Source organism: Balaenoptera physalus (assembly GCF_965194825.1).
Source record: "Balaenoptera physalus genome assembly, chromosome: 3".
NCBI classification, from domain to species: Eukaryota; Metazoa; Chordata; class Mammalia; order Artiodactyla; family Balaenopteridae; genus Balaenoptera; species Balaenoptera physalus.
The window spans coordinates 22269180-22289566 of record NC_138890.1 but is presented as its reverse complement, the minus strand read 5'-3'; the positions used below and the strand labels follow the sequence as shown (position 1 = coordinate 22289566).

The window sequence follows — 20387 nt, the reverse complement described above, 5'->3', positions numbered from 1 at the left end:
GGAAACTCAGGATGGAAACAGGATGCCCACCATCTAGCAGTCAACCGCCACAGCCTCCCCTGATGGTGCACCCCGAGGGAACTCAGGATGAGAAAGCACAGGATACTGGCCCACATAGCTGAGGTGCATATCAAAGGAAGGACTTCAGTGAGCCCAGACTTTTGCATCTTCCCATACACAGAAAAACACTAAAAATTCATTAACTCGAGATGTCTGGTTTTCTTTAATTAACAGGAATCTTTCGATGTTCCGATTACCTGGTCTTTGTTGCAAAAACTCCTATAGTTGATGGTTCCTCCCTCTCCTTTTTGGATCAGTCCCTCAGAGAGAGCTGAGAGGCTGTGTCCCAGGCTTAAGTCCTCAGTTTTGCCCACCCAATAAAACATATTTCTCAACTTTGAGGTTGTGCATTTTTTTCAGTCAACATCATATATATGTTAAATATACATATATAGAATATATATACACAAATATACATATATATTAGTGTAGGGGGTAAAAACATGGACTTTTCCTTGTTATTTAACCACTCTGAACCTCAGTTGCCATTTCAGCAAAAGAGACATATTAACAGGTCCTAAATCACAGTGTTGTCAGAAGGGCTAAACACACATAAAGCCTGTACCCGCTGTCTGGCAAACAGTAGGAGCTCAACAAATGTTGTCCAATGGCAAGGCAGCCCTCAAGAGACCAGCGGTCAGTACGTGGTGGGTATTATGATTATTGTTCATTTCTTTCAGGGGCAATCTGGAAGCGCAGAGGCAGAGGTCTGGAGGAATTTTAGGGGTCCACACAATACACCCAGGTGGGAACAACACAGATCCCCTGAGTGGGGTTCAGGGAGCACCTCAGCAGCCCTGGCCCTTCCTGCTCTCTCAGTTGGGAGGGTCTCAATGCTGGACTTTGTATTTTCAAAAGATGGCCCGGGCCTTCTTCAGAGAAGAGGAGGTGACAGACAGCATGATGGCGGCTGATGAAGGTGTGGGATGATGAGCGGAGAGTCAGCTTGTACCAGAAACATCAACACTCAACCAATGCCTGGCTCTACTTCCTCACCTGTTGATTGATGACTAGGCTTTATCTAGTTTCAGGACGAGAGTAAAACACAAGGATTCGAAATAGAGTCACAGGTGTAGAAAACAAACTTATGGTTACCAGGGGGGGAAAGTGGGGAGGGGAGCGGGATAAATTGGGAGATTGGGGTTGACACATACACAACACTACCTATAAACTAGATTACTAATCAGGACCTATTGTATAGCACAGGGAACTCTACTCAGTACTCTGTAATGACCTGTATGGGAAAAGAGTCTAAAAAAGAGTGGATTATATGTATATGTATAACTGCTTCACTTTGCTGTACACCCGGAACTAACACAACATTGTAAATCAACTATACTCCAATAAAAATTTTAAAAAAACACACGCAAGGATTCTCCAAAGATCTTATGTTTGGACCTGATTCCTAGATCTTCTTCTGGGAATTGGGGGTGGGAGGAGAGAGAGTAAAGGAAACGGTGGGGTGGGGCGGGGGGACGTGCATAGGGAAATGAGCGCTTCATGGTGGAAGCACTGAAGCACCACAAAAGGAGTTCCATCGATCCTGGAGAAATCCCCTCACGTCCCCTCCAGGAAAACTTCAAAACTCAGGACTGTCGATTCAGCGCACCTGAAAAAAACAAAGCAGATGGACGTCAGGACCCCGTTGGGATCCTGCAGCTCCATGGCTGCGGCCCCAGCAGTTTTGAGGGCAAACAGCTTACTCCAGAGTATTGATCCAGCCACAGCAAGGTGCAATCTGCTTAAAAAAAAAAAAAAAAAAGCCCGTTTGAGAAATAGACCCACAGACACAGAAAACAAAATTTCGGTTACCGAAGGGGAAAGGGTGAGGGGAGGGATAAATTAGGAGTGTGGAATTAACAGAGACACACAGATATATGATATATGTAAAATAGATGAACAACAGGGTCCTACTGTAGAGCACAGTATTACTGTGCTCAATATTACTCAATATCTTGCAATAAACGATAATGAAAAAGAATCTGGAAAAGAATATATATATGTATGTATGTATACGTATGTATGTGTGTATGCATAACTGAATCACTTTGCTGTACACCTGAAACCACCAACAATGTAAATCAACCATTCTTCAGTTTCAAAAAATAATTTAAAAATAATTTTAAAGTCTGTGTATGTACAGCAACCCTACCCCGTCAAGCCGGGAAGACGAACAGCAGTTACGTGTAGACAGAGGCAACCCACCACATTGTCCCCAGCACGCAACTCCAGACATGGTCAGAAGCCTTTTACTGCCTGAGAGTTTTAGCACATGAGGGGGAAGCTTTTCAACTCAATTAGCATTCAATGGTCCTGATGCTCAATCACAGGGATCAGCTGGGAAGTTACTAAAGCCATTACCGGGGGCTGGAGTCGCCAGTTGAGTTTGAAATGTCAGTGCCTTTCCCCTGACACCACCTCCCCTCTTCCCACTGTCCCTCCCAAGCAGAGGTCCTGATAATTTGGTAACCTTTCACAACAGCAGGGAGTCACCCTTCAGTCTTGGGATCAGGGACTTTGAAATGCCCAAGGAGTCAATTACAGCTTGGCTCTGTCCCTGGGAAAAGAAAGCAGCATCCGAGAGGTGGAAGGAATTGGGGTCCTGGGCAACGCGGGCAAGTGAGTTCCCAGGCGCCTTCTCCCAGATGCTGCCTGCATCCCACCAAATCTTCCGAAGAGACCACAGCCTGTAGGGGTAGAAAGAAGAGCCTGGGAAGACCCAGCTCAAGGTTGCTCTAAGCAAAAGAGAATATGAATGGAGAATTGTCTCGAATTAGAGGAGGATTGCAGGAATGTAACCCTTTGTATTCTAAAGATCTGACAGTGAATTGGTAGGTAGGTAGGACCTTGGCTAGTTGTTAATCAATACCCATTGGCCCTTTCCCTTTGCTGCATCCAGATTCCCTTCGACAGCCCCCTTGCCTCTGGGTGAGGCCCTGGGACCAGCCCTGACCAGTGGACCATGCGCAGAAGTGGCTCTCTCCTCTCTGGGCAGAAGAGGCCAAGAGCGTGCGTGCCTTCTCCAAGCTCCCTTCTTCCAGCGCCGGGGCTCTGAGGACCCGAGGAAGGTGACGCCACAATGTTGAAGGACCCTGAGTCCCTCACATCTGCAAAGAACAGAGTCTCCCACTCCAACCCTAACCAGTAAATCGAGCAAGAAAGAAAACTTGAACCTGTATGGATGAAGAATGTCGCCTGCCCTATCAGTCAACAGAGTGTTGCAGCCATCAAGCCATCATCAGCCATGGCAGCCATCCCCGATGGTGCACCCGGAGGGGATTCAGGATGGAGAAAAGCAGGATGCTGGCTCTAGATAGTTCAAATGCACATCAAAGGAAGGATTCCAATGAGCCCAGACTCCTGCCTCTTCCCATACATGGAAAAATGCTAAATTCATTAACTTGAGATGTCTGGTTTTTCTTTAATTAACAGTAATCTTTTGATCTTCCGACTACCTGGTTGTTTTGGGGTTTAATGTTTTGTTTTGTTTTGTTTTTTACAAAACTCCTATATGTCCTGGTTCCTCCCTTCCCTCTTCAGTGCAATCTCTCAGAGCGATCTGACACTGCCTCCCGGGCTTAAGTCCTCAGCAAGTCCACCAAAAAAAAGATGATTCTCAACTTTTAGTTGTGCATTTTTTTCAGTCAACACCTGCTAAGCCACTGAGATTTTAGGTTGTTTGTTAGTACAGCTACCATCAGTTATCCTGACTGACAAAATGACATAATCAGAATTACAAACAAAAATATCCATCATATATATATATATATATATATATATATATATATATATATATATATATATATATATATATATATTTATAAACAACAAAATAACGGAATTAACTGTCCAAAAAAGGGAGCTGGTTAAATAAAGGATGGTACACGATACAGCCGTTAAGACACGTCTTTAAAATGATGCTAATGACATAGGGATACGATAAAAAGTGAACTTATTGTTTTTTATACTGCAGAGTAGTAACCAAAAAGTAATTGTAAAATAATTTAAGTACTTTGCTTAGAGTCTTTGAAGGGGATTTATGGATCACAGATTTTTTTTTTAAATTCTCCCTTTCCCGTCTTACCACAGCACTTGCTCCCACACTTCCTTCTTCAAATATTCGTGCACAAAATCCCCGCCACTAGCCTACTTACCTCTAGCCTCCCCTTCCTTTTTTCCCCAATACTGTACCCCCAAAACTAAAGGACAGTCCACCATGCAGAAAAGGAAGAATAGGTGGAAGGAAGGTAAGACTGCTAACAGTCATACATCAACAATGCTCACCCAGAACCTCTGGCAAAAGGAACTTCATTTTCCTACATCTTTCCAGAATCAGAATCTTGCTCACCTCTGGCCCAGGCTCAAAGGGAGCTCTTGTCGTCAGAGAAAAATTAAGGAGTTCTCCACTGCCTGTGAAAGTAACTGAGGATGCTTTCTGATACATTGCAGGCACGGAGAGAGAGCATGTTTAGCTTAGTCAAGGCCTCTTTTATGACATGGAAAGAAAAGAGGTCAAAGTTACATTAAAATGAAGAATCAAAGAGTTCTTTGATTTTTGAAAGAAATCATTAATTGCATGACTTTTGATCAGACTGCATGTCTTATCAAATCTGGAGCTCATACTTGCACGTGGATGAATAATACAAGAGTCCCCACAAGATCCCTCTTCCTCTGCAGCCCCATGTTTTTCTCCCTTTGGCTGGTGACAGTGGTTTTTTTCCTCTACGTTGAGTTGGATGGGTTGGGAATGTGTCACTTTGAAAAGAAGATGCCCTAACACCTGTCCATAAAAAAGGCAGAGTTCTGGTTACCTCAGCCCTCCCATCCATTCTGGGCACCCACTCAGGGCTCCAAAATGATCTTGTTGGCTGGGCCTTCACAGTAGATAGGTGTGAATTAAATGACGAAGCTCTGGGCTGCGTCAGACAGAGGGGGCAAATCATAGTGTCTGATAGGACAGGTATTTTGCCTGTTTTTAAATTTCTACACAATGGGGGGATCCTTTTCTAGGCTGACCCATCTGGAAGTTGCTTTCCCCCCCCCCCCCAGGTATCAAATTCAGCCTCAACAGAACATGGGCCCTCAGAGATGCCACAAACATAGAGACCCCAGAATGAGAAAAAGGAGAGCGCTGTAAACCTGGATCTCAAGGAGGACAGAAACAGGCATTTTGCAGACAGCATGAAAGGAAAGCACAGAAAATGACTCCACTTAAAACAGAATTTTGAAAAAAAAAAAAACCCAAAAAACAGAATTTTGAGCTACAACAGCTCCGGGGACTTGAATTCTCTCCAGTTAGTAAATACATAGTTTGCACCATCTTACCGCAGAATAATCTGAGATAAGATGAGAGACAGGGTACTAAAGATCGACAAAACCTAGATTTTGAGTGAGGAGGACTCTGAAATGGGCAAGAATAGAGACATCTGCACTCAATACAAAAAGCTGAGAGTTTTGTCCACCCTTGTGAGGAAGGTATTAAGAACCTCAGTAAAGGGGCTTCCCTGGTGGCGCAGTGGTTGAGAATCTGCCTGCCAATGCAGGGGACACGGGTTCGAGCCCTGGTCTGGGAAGATCCCACATGCCGCGGAGCAACTGGGCCCGTGAGCCACAACTACTGAGCCTGAGCGTCTGGAGCCTCTGCTCCGCAACAAGAGAGGCCGCGATAGTGAGAGGCCCGCGCACCGCGATGAAGAGTGGCCCCCACTCGCCGCAACTGGAGAAAGCCCTCACACAGAAACGAAGACCCAACACAGCCAAAAATAAACATAATAAATAAATAATAAATAAAAATTTTTTACAAAACACCAAAAACATAAAATCTGGAAAAAAGTTGAACACCTATATACGCCCTGCAGACTTTACATTTAGTATTTTGAAGAAAAAAAAAAAAAAACCTCAGTAAAAATTACTTAGAGTCTTCAATTACTCCTTTTCTTAGTAAAAGTGGAGGGAGATATACAACCTTAGTAATCGTTACGGATAATATCCGGACTATGGGTGTGTCACTGGCAATCTCAGAAAGTGTGTCTCTCTTGCCCTCCTGGGGCCCCTGGGGCTGTGCCAGCCCACCGGCACGCCCCACGTGGGGTGTCTGCTAGACTAGGGCATGGGTGGGGAGGCCCAGGTGTGAGGGGCCAGGTAGAGTATCTCTGCCTCCCCCCTGATCTCCTCCACAAAACTGCCCCTCCTCCTGAAGCCTGACCCCCAAGTCACACGTTCCTTATCATGACCTCACTGGGTAGTGATGACCTCACCGGCCTTCTAACAGTTTCCATGGCAGCGTAACTGCCAACGTGCTGCCCTCAGAGAAACTTCCCTGACAGTTCTCCACCAGATACCAATCTCTTTGGTTGTCTGCGAGAGAATGTGTGACTGGATCGTCTATGTTAACTCAGACCTGTGCTCTGTTCCATGGGTGGGCAGTGCGGCAGGTACACCGAGACCGCCCGGAGGCATGGTGTCCACACAACCTCACCTGGCTGCCTCATGTTCCTGTGGGGTTTGCCCACTACGTATACCTGAGCGCGTTCCCAGCTGTAAGTAATACCAGTGACCTGGGACACCTTCAGGGACCCACAGTGCTCACTGCTGAGGACAAGTGAAAGGTCATCCCTGGACAAGTGTGCAGGATGGTCCTGATCTTTATAAATGTAGCTTCCCCTTTGGGCTACAGGATGCTTCCATTCAGACCCTTTCCTGATTGGCCTCTTAGCAAAAGACAAGTGCATTTTTGTTGGCAAATGGTAAATGGAGCAGTTTGAGGAAGAGGGCCACTCTTGAAACACACCTTCAAACCCAGGCACCTCTGTGCTGTCATGGAGACATCTATATCGGTGCCCTCAGACACATCCCATCCTGAGCTGCTGAGTACTAGGGGAGAGGGTGGTGCCATATTGATGGGAAGACCGGAAGAACCAAGAGGGCTGTTGAAGTGCTAATGAGACTGGAGGGCTGAGGAGATGGTGTCCCAGGAGGCTGGGTTGATGTGAGCCTAGACTTGGTACCCAGAACGCGGTTCTCAGTCTCCTGATCACTCTGCCTCAGTACTTCGCCTTGTTCTAATCTACATAAAAGTATCAGAGGGCTAGAGTTCAGTGTGGTGGAAACAGGCAGTATAAATGGGGCCCAAGAGGGGTTGCCAAGGTGGGAGGGGTTCTTCACCAATTTATATTAGATTATTTTTTTCCAAAACTTGAAAGACATTTCCATTAAAGCCTCAGAAGTGACAGACTGCAAGAAATGTTTTCTCTGTTGTGGAAGGGAGAGATGGAGAGGCTCATGATTGCAATGACTTTCGGGTTCTACTGTTTTCCCTGGAAACGGTGAAGAGACTTCCTCATGTGCTGCAGCTGTAGGCTCTAGGAATTGCTTTTGCAGCCAGTGTCCCTTCCCTAGGGACTCATAGAGGTGATGGGCCAAGGCTGTGTTTTGGATGTCAAGTCGATTAAAGGTCTTCAGCCAGAAACTGGGAGAGACATGAGAGAGGGAAATTCTGGCAGGAGACTGTGTACAGCAGAAGTGACTGATCAGTTCTGATTTTCTTTGCAGCAGCAGTGGCTCCCGTTTCTCCTCCGACCCCTGGTCAGTACCATGTCCACTACCGAGGGTGTGGAGAAACGCAGTTGGGCTGGCATGGGGAGACATACTGCCTGGTTGGTGGCTACAGGGCCTACGGGGATGTTCCTTTGGCCACGCCAGCAAAGGTGGAAGCAGAGAAGCCAGTCCCCAGACGTGCTCCCAAGAGAAAGCACGCTCCGGAAGAGTCAGACGAAGACCTGGGTTGCCCCAGACCCAAAATCCGGCGATTGGAGCATTCAAGCAGCTTCGGACTAGAAGGTGCTTTGATTCTCAAGCAGGGTGGCCCAACCTCTGGGCACATCCCCTCTGCAACAGCCCCAGTAAACCAATGTCCCATCCTTACTTTCCCAAGGTCGGCAACAGGGAGTCCCCTCCTAAAGAAGGTTCTCTCGCATTGCCACACTCTCAAAGGCTGCCCCCAGTGCGGTTCCTTCCTGTGGGCCTGATCAGCCTAAGGGCAGAGGTGTCTCTTTCCTTCTCTGAGTCGGACCAAATCGTCTTAGTAACACCTCTTCACAGTGGTGACCATGTGTTTCACGGGGGCTGCTGCTGAGCCTTTATCTCATCCTTTCATGGGGGAGAGAGGGAGGATTATAATGATTTTTACTTCTAGGGGAGAGGGTGGTGCCATATTGATGGGAAGACCGGAAGAACCAAGAGGGCTGTTGAAGTGCTAATGAGACTGGAGGGCTGAGGAGATGGTGTCCCAGGAGGCTGGGTTGATGTGAGCCTAGACTTGGTACCCAGAACGCGGTTCTCAGTCTCTTGATCACTCTGCCTCAGTATTTGGCCTTGTTCTAAGCTACATAAAAGTATCAGAGGGCTAGAGTTCAGTGTGGTGGAAACAGGCAGTATAAATGGGGCCCAAGAGGGGTTGCCAAGGTGGGAGGGGTTCTTCACCAATTTATATTAGATTATTTTTTTCCAAAACTTGAAAGACATTTCCATTAAAGCCTCAGAAGTGACAGACTGCAAGAAATGTTTTCTCTGTTGTGGAAGGGAGAGATGGAGAGGCTCATGGTTGCAATGACTTTCGGGTTCTACTGTTTTCCCTGGAAACGGTGAAGAGACTTCCTCATGTGCTGCAGCCGTAGGCTCTAGGAATTGCTTTTGCAGCCAGTGTCCCTTCTCTAGGGACTCATAGAGGTGATGGGCCAAGGCTGTGTTTTGGATGTCAAGTCGATTAAAGGTCTTCAGCCAGAAACTTGGGAGAGACATGAGAGAGGGAAATTCTGGCAGGAGACTGTACAGCAGAAGTGACTGATCAGTTCTGATTTTCTTTGCAGCAGCAGTTCCTTTGGCCACGCCAGCAAAGGTGGAAGCAGAGAAGCCAGTCCCCAGACGTGCTCCCAAGAGAAAGCACTCTCCGGAAAGGTCGCACAAAGATCTGGGTTGCCCCAGACCCCAAATCCGGCGATTGGAGCATGGTGCCAGGAGGTAGACCCCACAGCATCTTGCTGGCTGAGGCACTCTGAAGAGAGGGCAATGGTTTAACTGCCTAAGGCAGCGAATGCCTCTTCCTGCAGTGACCCACCCCGTCCCCCCACTGCCCACTGCCACAGATCACAACCTGCGTCGTTCTGTTTGAGCCTTCCTCAGCCAGGAGCCTCCTGCCACACTAAATGGCCAAAAGCAAGGAGCCTCAGAAACTGAGGTTTGAAATGACAGTCTGCCCTGAACATCCCAGGGCTGAAGCTGGCCTGGAAGAAAACGTGACGTTCCTCTGCTCAATCCTCAGGGGCCCCTTTGTCAGCTGAAGACAGAAAAGTCTGCACTCTGCGAGCCGAGAAGAATGCAGGAGCAGAGACAGGGTGCAGAGAAGCCTTAGCACTCTACCACATGGGCTCCTGCTCTGAGCCATTGTCAGCGGCCACCACCACAAACCAGGGGGAGCTGGGTTTTTTGAAACTGAAAGCAGCAATCTGTGGCTTCCCAAAGAGCCTCCTGCCTGGGGTCTCAGGAGGCAGGATAGAGAGACCCAGGAAGACCTGCTCCCTGAAGCAAGCACAGGATGGAGAGTCAAGCAGCACGCACCCTGCCCCGAGGTTCACATGCTCCTTTATTCCCAGCCCTTTCTGTCCCCAGGGGGGTCCCTTACTGCTCAATGTTTTTCTGTAACAGACTTCTAGGGTCGCCAGTGCTCACACTTAGGTCACTATCCCTGTGCTAGGCACTCCTGCTACCCAGGAAAGGTTCCAAAGGTGGAACAGCTCCAGGGGGTGCCAGGGATCAGAGCAAAAACTTGAGAGGCTGGGGATGAAGGAGTTTGGGCACAGTCCCTAAAGCATCTCAGTGGTTGAGCTTCTGTGAGAAGGCACATCCCCTCTTTGTGTGTGTGTGTGTGTGTTGGGGGGAGGGGGTCCCCAGAGGAGGCAGCTAGGGGGAGGGCCTGAGGCTGGAAATGGGGAATGGCGTGCGGCCTCTGAGCAAGCACAGGCACTTAGCCCTTGAGGTTTCTGGGAAAGGTAGAGCCACAAGGGCCTCGAGATAAGGCAAGTGTAGCAGCAGAACCCAGGTGCCAGGTCTTTCCTCAGAACCTATACTTCTTCACGAGGCCAGGCCTTCCATGCTGAGGTAGGAGGGATCCTGGCCAGAAGGTCGGCCAGCAGCCCTGGGAGGAAGGTTGCTGCGATGGGGGCTCTGCTGCCATGGAAATGACTTCATTTCCTTCCACTCAAATAGCCTACTGACTGGGTTCCTGCTCTGTTGAGGAAAAGGGTCGTTGACTCTCCCCAGAAGGTGTTCAGTTCACATCCCAAAAGTCCCTCTCTTCAGGCCCTGGGGAGGTGTAGCAGCTCCTGAGGGCGCTCTTTCCTGAGGCTGGCTGACAGAAGTGGGGGGGGGGAGGTTTCCTGAGAGTTCCCGGGTGCTGGTTGAAGTCCCCAGAGAATGGTCATGCAGGTTGGGGAGTCAAGTAGGTGGAGAGAGAAGGTCGGGGGCAGAGGGCCCCTTCCTGAATCCAGAGCTCACAAGGTTCCCCCCCCCCCCATTTCCAGAAACTCTCTCTTCCCCCACACCAGCCCACATGGCCGCGTACCAGGAAACCGGGAGCCCAGAGCACCTGTGGCCGCAGAGACACTGGCACGCAGCCCTCGGAGTGGGCGGGGCCGGCTGCAGGCAGATGGGGACGCGGTGTGCTCCCGGGAGGCCTCGGGCTGAAGGTGGCCCTCTGAGAGAAGCGGCCCAGCTTGGCCAGGAAGGTTAGAGGCGGGGGAGAGCAGCCTAGGGCGCCCCCTCGGAGCAGTGGGAGTGGGAAGAGGCGCAGGGGCGGAGGGAAGCCGCGACGGGAGGCGAGTGGGCTCTCAGCAGAGGCCAGCGTAGCCCGCGGGAGCTGCCTCGGAGCAGGGGGCGGGAGGGCAGTGCCGCCCCGGGGCTTCGCGGATCGCGGCTCTCCGCACACGGCTCGCAGGGCCCTGTGACTCTGTATCCCCTCCCTCACCCCGCCCCCCTCGCGAGGCCGCGCCGCTGGGTGGCCTGTGTGGACGGGCACAACCCCATCGCCCGCCCCTCTCACACCCGCCTCTGCCCACCTGCCTGGCCCTGCGCAGCTTGCGGCCCGGGGGCCTCGAAGGTCTCCGCGCTCTCAGCCAGCGGCCTCTGCTGTGTCTGCTGCTGCTGCTGCTGCGTCTGCTGCTGCGGCCGGGAACCCGCGTCCAGACCACGCCGGGCACCTCCAGCACCCCGAGTCCGCGGGAGCGCACGCGGGCCCTGAGGCGGGACTTCCCGCTTGTGGACGGGGGGCTGCAGTGTGTGCGGGCTGGTGGGGGCCGGTGGGGGCCTAGCCTGGCCCTGGGCAGGGGAGGAGGTCCGGAGCATGCAGAGCTAGCGGGGAGGCTCCCTCACACCACCCCTGGATGGCCTCTCCATCACCTATGGATGCCCCTCCCCTTCTCTGTCATCCCCTCCCTGGTGGGAACCCCTCAGCCCAGGCCTCAGCTGCTCCTAGTATAGTCTGTGTGACAGTGTGAGGTGGGGGACCCCCCGGCTGGCCCAGGCCAGGCAATGTGTCCTGCCTGATCCCAAGACCTAAGGAGCCCACCCATTTGCCTTGACCTCCCTCCAGCCACAACGACATGCCCCTGGTCCTGAGGCAGTTTTACCCACAATGGGCTCCAGGATGTTAATCTGTGCAATTTCAGCCATGGCCAGACCAGCTTGGACAGGCTGAAAGACGGTCTCGTGGGTGCCCAGGTACCAAAGGGACACACAAGGTGCCACCATGGCTGCTGGGGAATGTGGGGCACTTTGGGGGCCTCAGAGACCACAGGTGAGTCACACTGGAGCTAAGTTACCATAGTGGCCTAGAAAGTGCCATGCCATGGATGCTGGGGGCTACAGGGGTCACAGTGAGCCAACCTGACGGGCATCCAAGTACCACAGAAAAAGCAACGCATTCCATGTGACTTCTGGGCACAGTGAGTGCTGTGCCAGCTGAGGAGGCTATGAGAAGCCCAAGGAGTTCCAAAGCCCAAACCAAGCCCTGGCCTTCCCTCAGTTCTGGTCAGCCTACGTCCCATGCCAGACCCACGAACGGGATGCTGTGCGCCTCACCCTGGAGCAAATTGACCTCATCCGCCTCATGTGTGCCTCCTATTCTGAGCTGGAGCTTGTGACCTCACTTAAAGGTAGACGGGGGACTTGCCTGGTAGTCCAGAGGTTAAGACTCTACGCTTCCACTGCAGGGGGCTCGGGTTTGATCCCCGGTGGGGGAACTAAGAGCCCTCATGCTGCGCGGCATGACCAAAAAAAAAAAAAAAAAAGGTAAACAGACTGGTGGTGGTAGGTGCTAGGGACTTCAGTAAGCTACCCCTGCCTCTGAAAATGATCATCTTGACCTACCTGCCCCCAGCTCTCAACAATACCCGGAAGTTGGCTTGCCTCATTGGTGTGGAGGGCGGCCACTCACTGGACAGTAACCTCTCCATCCTGCGTACCTTCTATGCGCTGGGTGTGCGCTACGTGACACTCACCCACACCTGCAACACGCCCTGGTGAGCGCAGTGCAGATGGTAAGGGCCCAGTGAGGCAGGGATCTGCCCAAGATCACGCTGGGGCCCAAAGCAAGTTTACCCCTGGGATCCGGCCCTGAACCTGGGGTGGGGAGGGGAATGGAGGTTCGCAGAACAAGACTGAATCCCCAGAAGGGCCCTCCTACTGCCAGGCACAGCCCAGTTTGGGTCCCTCCTCTTGCACCAGGGAGTTGCAGGTGTAGACGGTTCGACAGAACCTCTTTCTAGGCTCTTGTAGCCAAGTCATGGCCACCAGTCAGACTGCCTCCTGGCCACCCTGCAGGGCACAGAGCTCAGCAAAGGGTATCCACCCCTTCTACAGCAATGTCAGTCGGCTGACCGGCTTGGGCGAGGTAAGGACCCGGGTTCCATACCCTGCCCCACATGAATGTACAGCCCCGCCTGTTCCCTACAGATAAATGCACACAAGGTAAATGCAGCCCTGATGCCCTCTCCCCATCCTGTCCCTGCAGAAGGTGGTGGCAGAAATGAACCGCCTGGGCATGATGGTGGACTTGTCCCATGTCTCGATGCTGTGGCACGGCGAGCCCTAGAAGTGTCACAGGCACCTGTCATCTTCTCCCACTCAGCTGCCCGGGGTGTGTGCAAGAACACTCGGAATGATCCTGATGATATCCTGCAGCTTCTGGTGAGAGACTGCCCTGGCCCTCAAACCTAAAGCAAGAGGTTCAAACCGGGAGCCCTTGAACCTGCGCCTCTTCTCCCTCAATTTCCTCAAACCCCAGGTTAAATATCTTCTGCCCCCAAAACCCACGGTCCACAGCCCCTGAACTCTTGAGCCCTAGGTGGGGGTCTAGGTGGTAAGATGCTCCACCAAACCCGGAAACCCAGGGCCAAGACACCACCCAGACCAGGGCTGCGGCTCCTGCATTCACACAAGCCCAGAGAGGAGACGACTCTGACCTCAACACCTTCCTCACAGGGGCCGAGAGAGTGAACAGGCAGGTGGCTGTGCTGGGGGCCAAGCTGACTGTCCACCGGTCCGCCCCTGCAGAAGAAGAACGGTGGCATCGTGATGGTGCCCTTGTCCGTGCGGGTGCTGCAGTGCAACCCGTTAGCCAACGTGCCTACTGTGGCAGGTGAGCCTCACCCTGGGCTCTCTGAAAACTCTGATTTGGAGCTGAAGCTGGGTCCAGACTTGGGGAGGACTTCAGAAGAGCCCCAGTGGTTTGACCCACCTGTTGGCAATAGGTACAGCTCCCAAAAACCCAATAATGGACGGTACACAGCACCTTGGTGCCATGTGGAACTGGAGCCACGGAATCAAAACTGCGGTACTGATGGGTATCAGGGAGGCTGTCAGACACAGAGCCCGGGTGCTGCCCATCTGTGCCTCTGCAGGGGCTCCTAAAGCGCACTGCCCCTACCTCTGGCCAAGGGACTGGACAGCTCCTTAGGTCTCTGGGGTCTTCATCAGTTGTACTCTTGTTCCTCTCTCATCCTCCACACCCGGGGAAAGGAGCCCCCACAGGTTCTCAAGGAGACTGGGAGGCAGGGTGAATCGTGGGTGGGAAATGGCCCAAACAGGGGGCTCTGGGGTCCACTCCAAATCTGAAGTCCAGTCTAGAGCCAGCTGGGATCACTTCAGATCAAACCTCAGGGCCCTCTAGTTGGTACTCTCGGTGCCAGGCCACGAAGGAACTGGACTGTTTGGCCTACAGGCTGCAAAAAGGGGAATCAACAGAGGCCAGTCATCACCCCCACCCCTGCCCTGGAAGCCCCACACTGCTGACTTCCCATTCTTCAGATCACTTCGACCACATCAGGGCAGTCACTGGATGCAAGTTCATCGGGATTGGCGGAGATTATGACGGGGCTGGCCGGTGAGTGCTTCCCCATGGCTTGTCTCAGGCTGGCTGGGCAGCAGTGGGGCTTTCACAGCCACCGTGCCCACCACACTGTGGTCCTCATGGCCTTGACCATAGCCTCAGGTGTGCTGGCCCAACTGGTATCTCCCCTCTCCCAGGGTCTGCTTCCTGGGCTCTCCTGTCTGTTTGGCCCTACTCTAGGTCATCATATTTGTCTAAAACACCACACAGAGCTCATCTGCCCAGCATCTGCGCCCATCCAGTGCCAGCAGACCCACGGCCTCTGAGCAGACTCTTAGCAAGGTCTGGGCTGGGCTGACCATCTTCTCTGCCTGCAGCTGGGTCTGTGCATGCAGGGGGGGTCAACCCAGTTCTTAAAAAGCTTTTCTTCTCTTTATAAATGGAGGCAAAAATTGCATTCAGTGAAAGGCATAGATCTTAACAGTACAATTCAATGAGTTTTGACGAACAGTCGAGGCGCTTTTGGGGCCTTCCTTTGAAGGATGAAGAGCAGGAGTGAATCATTTACTCTCTCCAAGTCTCCATTTTCCATATCTGACCAGGGCTGGGGTTCAGTGGACCCTGGACACGTAGGGCTTTGGTTCTGACTCAGGACCAGGGAACAGGTCTGAGGCCCAATAGCTGGCTGGCTGGCGGCCACACAGGTTCCCACAGGGGCTGGAGGACGTGTCCATATAGCCGGTACTGATAGAGGAGTTGCTGAGGCGTGGCTGGAGTGACGAAGAGCTCTGGGGTGTGCTTCGAGGAAACGTGCGGCGGGTCTTCAGACAGGTGGAACAGGTATGCTGGGCTGGGCAAACGAGTAGCTCCGAGCAGGTGGTCTGAGCAGGTGTACGTGGGGGTGCTGTGAGAGGTGCTGCCCGCTGACTGCCGCCTCCAGGTACGGGAGGAGAACGAGGGACAGAGTCCCTTGGAGGATGAGTTCCCAGATGAGCAGCTGGGCAGCTCTTGCCGCTCCGTCCTCCCACGTCTGCATCAGAGAGAGGATCTGGCTCCAGACCAGAAACTAACCAGAGCTGCGGTTCGTGGGAATCCCATTTTGTCACCTAAGTGGTCATTCTCAAAATCTTGCCCCCACATGGGCCCAGGCCTCACAGTTATTGCTGCCTTCCCGGTCCTCATTGTTTGGCTCTGGTGATCCAGTTAATCCTGCCAGATGTCACTTTGGCAGCCACAGATACCCCACAAAGTTTCCTTGCATGCGAGCACAAACATTTCCTATGTATTATTCTCTTCTGATAATTCTTTCAACGTATCCCTTCTGGCTTTGTGCAAAGCGATTCTTTGTTTTGTACACGGGGACCACATCTGGGAAAACATCGCCGCACCCTCATAAGTGACAGGGGGAGACCCGAACTGGCCAGGCCATGACAGGAGCTCACCGCTGCTGAGCTCTACAGATCCCGCCCCTTCCACACAGTTCGCCAATTCCGCGGCGAGCTCATCTTTCTTGATGTTCTTCCCTTAGGAGACGTGTACAATGCAGCAGGATTCTCAACCCGTTCCCCGTGGTCACTTGTGCTAGATGGAGCTTTGCAGTGTTCTGTGCCGGCCGTGGGCCGCTGGTGGAACACTGTGTGACAACTGCCTGCACAGGACTTCAGGGTTCATGAAATGTCTGTCTTCCCAGCCTGACGCTGCTGAAAACCACGCTTCCCAGAGAAGGAGAGAGATCCAGCTGGTCCACACCTGCATACACATTTGTTGACACGTGCAGATGACAGCAGGCTCTAGCAGGACCCACATCAGCCTAAATTCAAGAACTCCGGTGCCAGCCCTTGACAGCAGCTGAAGGGGGGTTTACAAGAGACGCAACCTCGAACCATACCCTAGGCTGAATCAGAGGTGCTGTTGGAAGAAATAGGCCGTTGTGTCACTTTCCCGAAGAGTTTGGCCACGAGAAAAGTCCCCCAGAGCCCAGCACTGTGGGAGAGGCCTCACCCACAGAGCAGGGCAAGTGTCCCAGGCAGGGTGCCCCGCGCCCGGCACCCCGCCAACGCAGCAGGAAGGTGCCCCCCCTACGCCCCAGACAACGGGCGCTCTCCCTTCCTGAATAATTGAGCTTCTCATCCAAAAGAGGTTCTCTTCCCACCCAAACATTAGAGCTTCTAAATATTTCAGGATCCCTGGGTTGTAGAGGGTCACTCGCCGTGCCCTTTGGATAAATGAAGCCAACGTCAGCTGCTTCTGGGCTGGCCTTGAACAAAACCATCAAGATGGAAAATCTCTGCTCCTGCCCTTCCTCCCGTCACCCCCCGTCAAGCCTTTCCTGCTGCGTGCAATGACCCGGCTCTTTTGTGAGCAGGTGAAGAACACCCACGGTGCGTGCAGTTCTGTGGTCCCTGCAGAGAGGAGGTGGGTGCGGGGGACCCTCAACCATGCTGGCCTCTGCTGCCATCCCCAGGGCCCTTGATATGGGCTTCAGCACAGCACAGCCAGCCTCAGGAGGCCTGTGGGACCACTGGGGCCCCGGTGGCGATCCCCTGGATGTTCCTGGGAACGCTCCCACGACTCCAAGGCGAGTCCTGCCAGCACCCAACTCCACCAAGCTGGCACTCCTTACTTTTTCCGGATTCCGTTCGCAGCTCCCTCCTCATACGCGTTCTCAAAGCTTCCAAGAGGGGTGACCCCACTTCTCTGCTACAACTCCACCCTGAAGGCAGCCCCCGCCTGACAGCACCGCCCGCCCCCCTGGCAGGGCAGCCCTGAGTAGCTGCCCCTCCACGTGGACTGTCCGTTCCCAGGTCCCACGCCAGCCCGCCGAGGGGTGGAGCCTCCAGGAGAGCCACTGTCCGCTCGCACTGCCCCAGCATCACCACCGCCACTTGCCGCCACTCTGCACTTTCCTCCTGTGTGCTTCCCCACCCCGGTCCCCTGCGTGGGTCCCCCGCTGCGCGTACACAAGCCTGTGCAGAGACAGAGCACAGCCACCAAGTCTGAGCCTCGCCGCTGACGTCTGTGCTTGGAGAGGCTGGAGGAAGCTGCTCCCCAGTCGGCTTCACCGCAGGGTCCTGGTACCCAGTCTGCCTCCAGCAGGGAGGTGATGGGACCCCACGGAAGGATGCCCAGAAGCTCTCCCGGCCTGCGGGGTCTGGGGCTGTTCAGCTCTCTAATGCTGGGTCCTTCGGAGATAAAGTCTTCAGTCACCTGCCTGGGCACCCCATCCCCTCTGAAGATACAAACTAAACCTCCTCCAGGGTCTTGGCCTGGAGGGAGGAGCCGCCCAGGGTCAAAGCCCATCCCTCTCTCTTCCCACCTCTAGACCTGTGGGAAGGGCTCAGGCTAAACTCCCGGTGCCTCTTCTCTCAAACCCTCAAATGATAAGAGAAGAGGTATGTCTGTCCACCTTGCAGGGTCCTTACTCCGCCTGCCAGTAGGTGACATGGTCCTGGAGGTGCTTCTTAAACTGCCAGTCTCACTGTCTTAGCCTCAGAGTTACACACGCCCAGGAAGGACCCCGGGTACACGGCGTCCCGTTACTCCCAACTCTACTCCTGAGCGTCAGGGTTAGCTGACAGCAGGGGACAACCCATTTCAGGGATTTCTCATTTCCAAGGGCTCTTGAATGCAGAAAGAGCCCTAAGAGTCAAAGGAATTTAGCTCCAGTGGTGAAGTTACAAGTCATCCGGCAAACACTTACAGCTGGAGGGCCAACTAAGCACCCCCTTAAATCTCACCACACAGACTCTGCTGATCCGGGCTGGCCGGTGTGGTTCTCCTAAGGTTGCTTGTGCTATCGATCGTCTTGCTGTACCTCCCAGTTAAAGATACAGCCTTAGGAAGACGGCTGGACCCAGACCATCAGGCAGTCATATTTACCCATTGACCTACCCTCTTCCTCCCTCCTTCCTCCCTCACTTTGGAAGCTTTAGCGAGACATATTTCACTTCCCACTTTACAATGAAATCATTAGCCTCTAAATAATGCACCTTGCATGGATAGGAGGGCAGGCAGTCTGCACACACACCTGTGCTGGTCGCTCTGCCCAGTGAAAGGGAGGAGCAGAGTATTCCCCAAGGGGCTTTCTCGGAGCTTCGGAGGCTGAAATTTGAGGGTTGACGGGGTGTACACGTCAGGAAGTGAAAGAGAGAGACTCCAGCTGCGGGAGAGGAGGGGAGAGACTCTCAGTGGTCTTCCTAGGTAGTGAGCTGTCGGAGCGAGTGGCATTCCTCCCCATCTCGCCCATGAAACTGTAAACACAGCACATGTCTCTGTGTCCTTTTCCTAACAATGAATTATTTTTTAAAATATTTTAACTCCGTGTGTTGTTGTACAGGAGGGTCACTGAGGGATATATTTGAGACTAGGACCCCTAACTCCATGAATAGCAAAGTTAGTATCTGATGCAGCCAGGACGTTGCAAAGCCTCTTGGGACCCCAGGCACCCAGGATCGCTGTGCACGGAAGAGCCAGCTGCCCATTCGCTGCTCATCCCCCTGCAGGCTCCCCTGTCGCTTGCTTACCTGGCCTCCTGTCTGTATGTTCCCTGTTGCAGCTCACGGTGCTTGACTAACTGAGCCCGAAGCATTCAGAGCCTCTTCTGCTGGGTGCTCAGAGCACTGATCCCAAGAGCTGCACCACCAAAACAGGATTCTAAGGGTCGACAAAATGGGAAATCTTGCAGTTTATCCTCTGTCTAAGGACCCACTGTACTTTTTGTTAGTAAAGCCTCTTAGATAACCTTTAAGAAAGACACCTGGGTTTTTTTCCAAACTCACTCAACTTTTCCCATAATGAAATTTTTATTAATATCCTGCAGACTTGTGCTTCACAAAAACACTCAGGAAGTCTTTTCCAGAAGCGTATAGGTCGTGTCTGCAACAGTAGTTCTCGTGCAAATGCAGCAGTGAACTTTGCATGACTGTTTCAGGGATGTTTAATGAAAGCCAAGGGCATGATTCCTAAAATGCAATTCAGTGAAGATAATTATAAATAAACTAATATGGTTCAAGTAATTGGCCTTCTGGTAGACCAGTGAGAGGCATCTGCCTCAGACTGCCTACAGGGGTGGATGGGGCGGGGGACCTTGGATGGTCACTCCTAGAGGGCACTCCTCTCCCAGACTTTGTAAGTACTAAACAGCCCACAATTCGAGGTTAGACTCTCAGAGGGAAATCAAAAGCACTGTTATCTTGCTTTAATAATTGAGGATAGGATCTATATGCTTTGGAGAGGAGAAAAGCAAATGGCAGAGATGCCATCCAAGTAGGAAACTTGGTGAGCTAGTCAGTATTCTCCCCTGAATGGAAGTCTCTATCCTCCTCCAGGACTGAGGCAGGGACGGACTTGCCTGAGGTCATATAGTGAGTTGGTAAGAGGAGAAAGTCACATCCAGTTCCCTGACTCTGTTCAGTGATTACTCACCCTACCAACAACCCAAAGACCTCAGCTCTTCTTGAGTATCTTGAACTGAGTTGTGGGCTTGTAAGGTGCCCAGAAGTTTTGTATGGTTTTGTTTTATTTCTAGTAAGTAGCTGGAAGTCTGAGACCACGGTTGATGCACAACCAGAGGAAAGGGAAGGAAAAGAGGAAAAAGTAGATGAAGTGCGTCCTCCTGAACTCTTGCTATTTTGGTTTCAAACTTCACTTCTCCGTACTCTGCCCATGAAAATACCGATGGTCATGGTGATGGCAGTGGCTGTGATTTACTGAGCACCCACTCTGTACTATGTCCCGTCTTAAGCAGGCTCTCTTGATTCTCATGCTGGTTCTGTCTCATTTTTCTGACTTTTAAACCTTGGAATGTCCCACCCACTCCTCTTCTCCATCCTCACTCACTCCCTTGATGATCTCATGCAGCCCCAAGATTGTTAATGAACTACACACTGGTGAGCGTATCCCAGCCCCGGCCTCTCCCGGGGCCCCGGATGCTCACACGCCTCTGTCT

At 52.3% G+C, this 20387-nt stretch overlaps 2 long non-coding RNA genes and 1 pseudogene across 13 annotated transcripts in view; 2 read left to right on the top strand and 1 right to left on the bottom strand.

Moving 5' to 3' along the window:
• LOC309658226 overlaps positions 1–20387 on the top strand; it is a 477715-nt gene that overhangs the window by 399016 nt on the left and 58312 nt on the right. The gene's annotated exons all lie outside the window — the stretch shown is intronic.
• Positions 200–19361, bottom strand: LOC309658239. Of its 2 annotated transcripts, XR_014262117.1 has the most exons (3): positions 18964–19355; positions 18468–18599; positions 200–1669 (listed from the first exon to the last, which is right to left on the bottom strand). It is a non-coding gene; the product is annotated as an uncharacterized lncRNA (long non-coding RNA). The 2 variants fall into 2 exon arrangements; XR_014262116.1 differs by lacking the exon at positions 18468–18599 and having other exon boundaries at positions 18964–19361.
• On the top strand, positions 11919–16348 carry LOC309658200 (dipeptidase 2-like; annotated as a pseudogene). Its single transcript has 4 exons — positions 11919–12632; positions 12934–13003; positions 13124–13299; positions 14419–16348. The product of its transcript is annotated as a dipeptidase 2-like (transcript).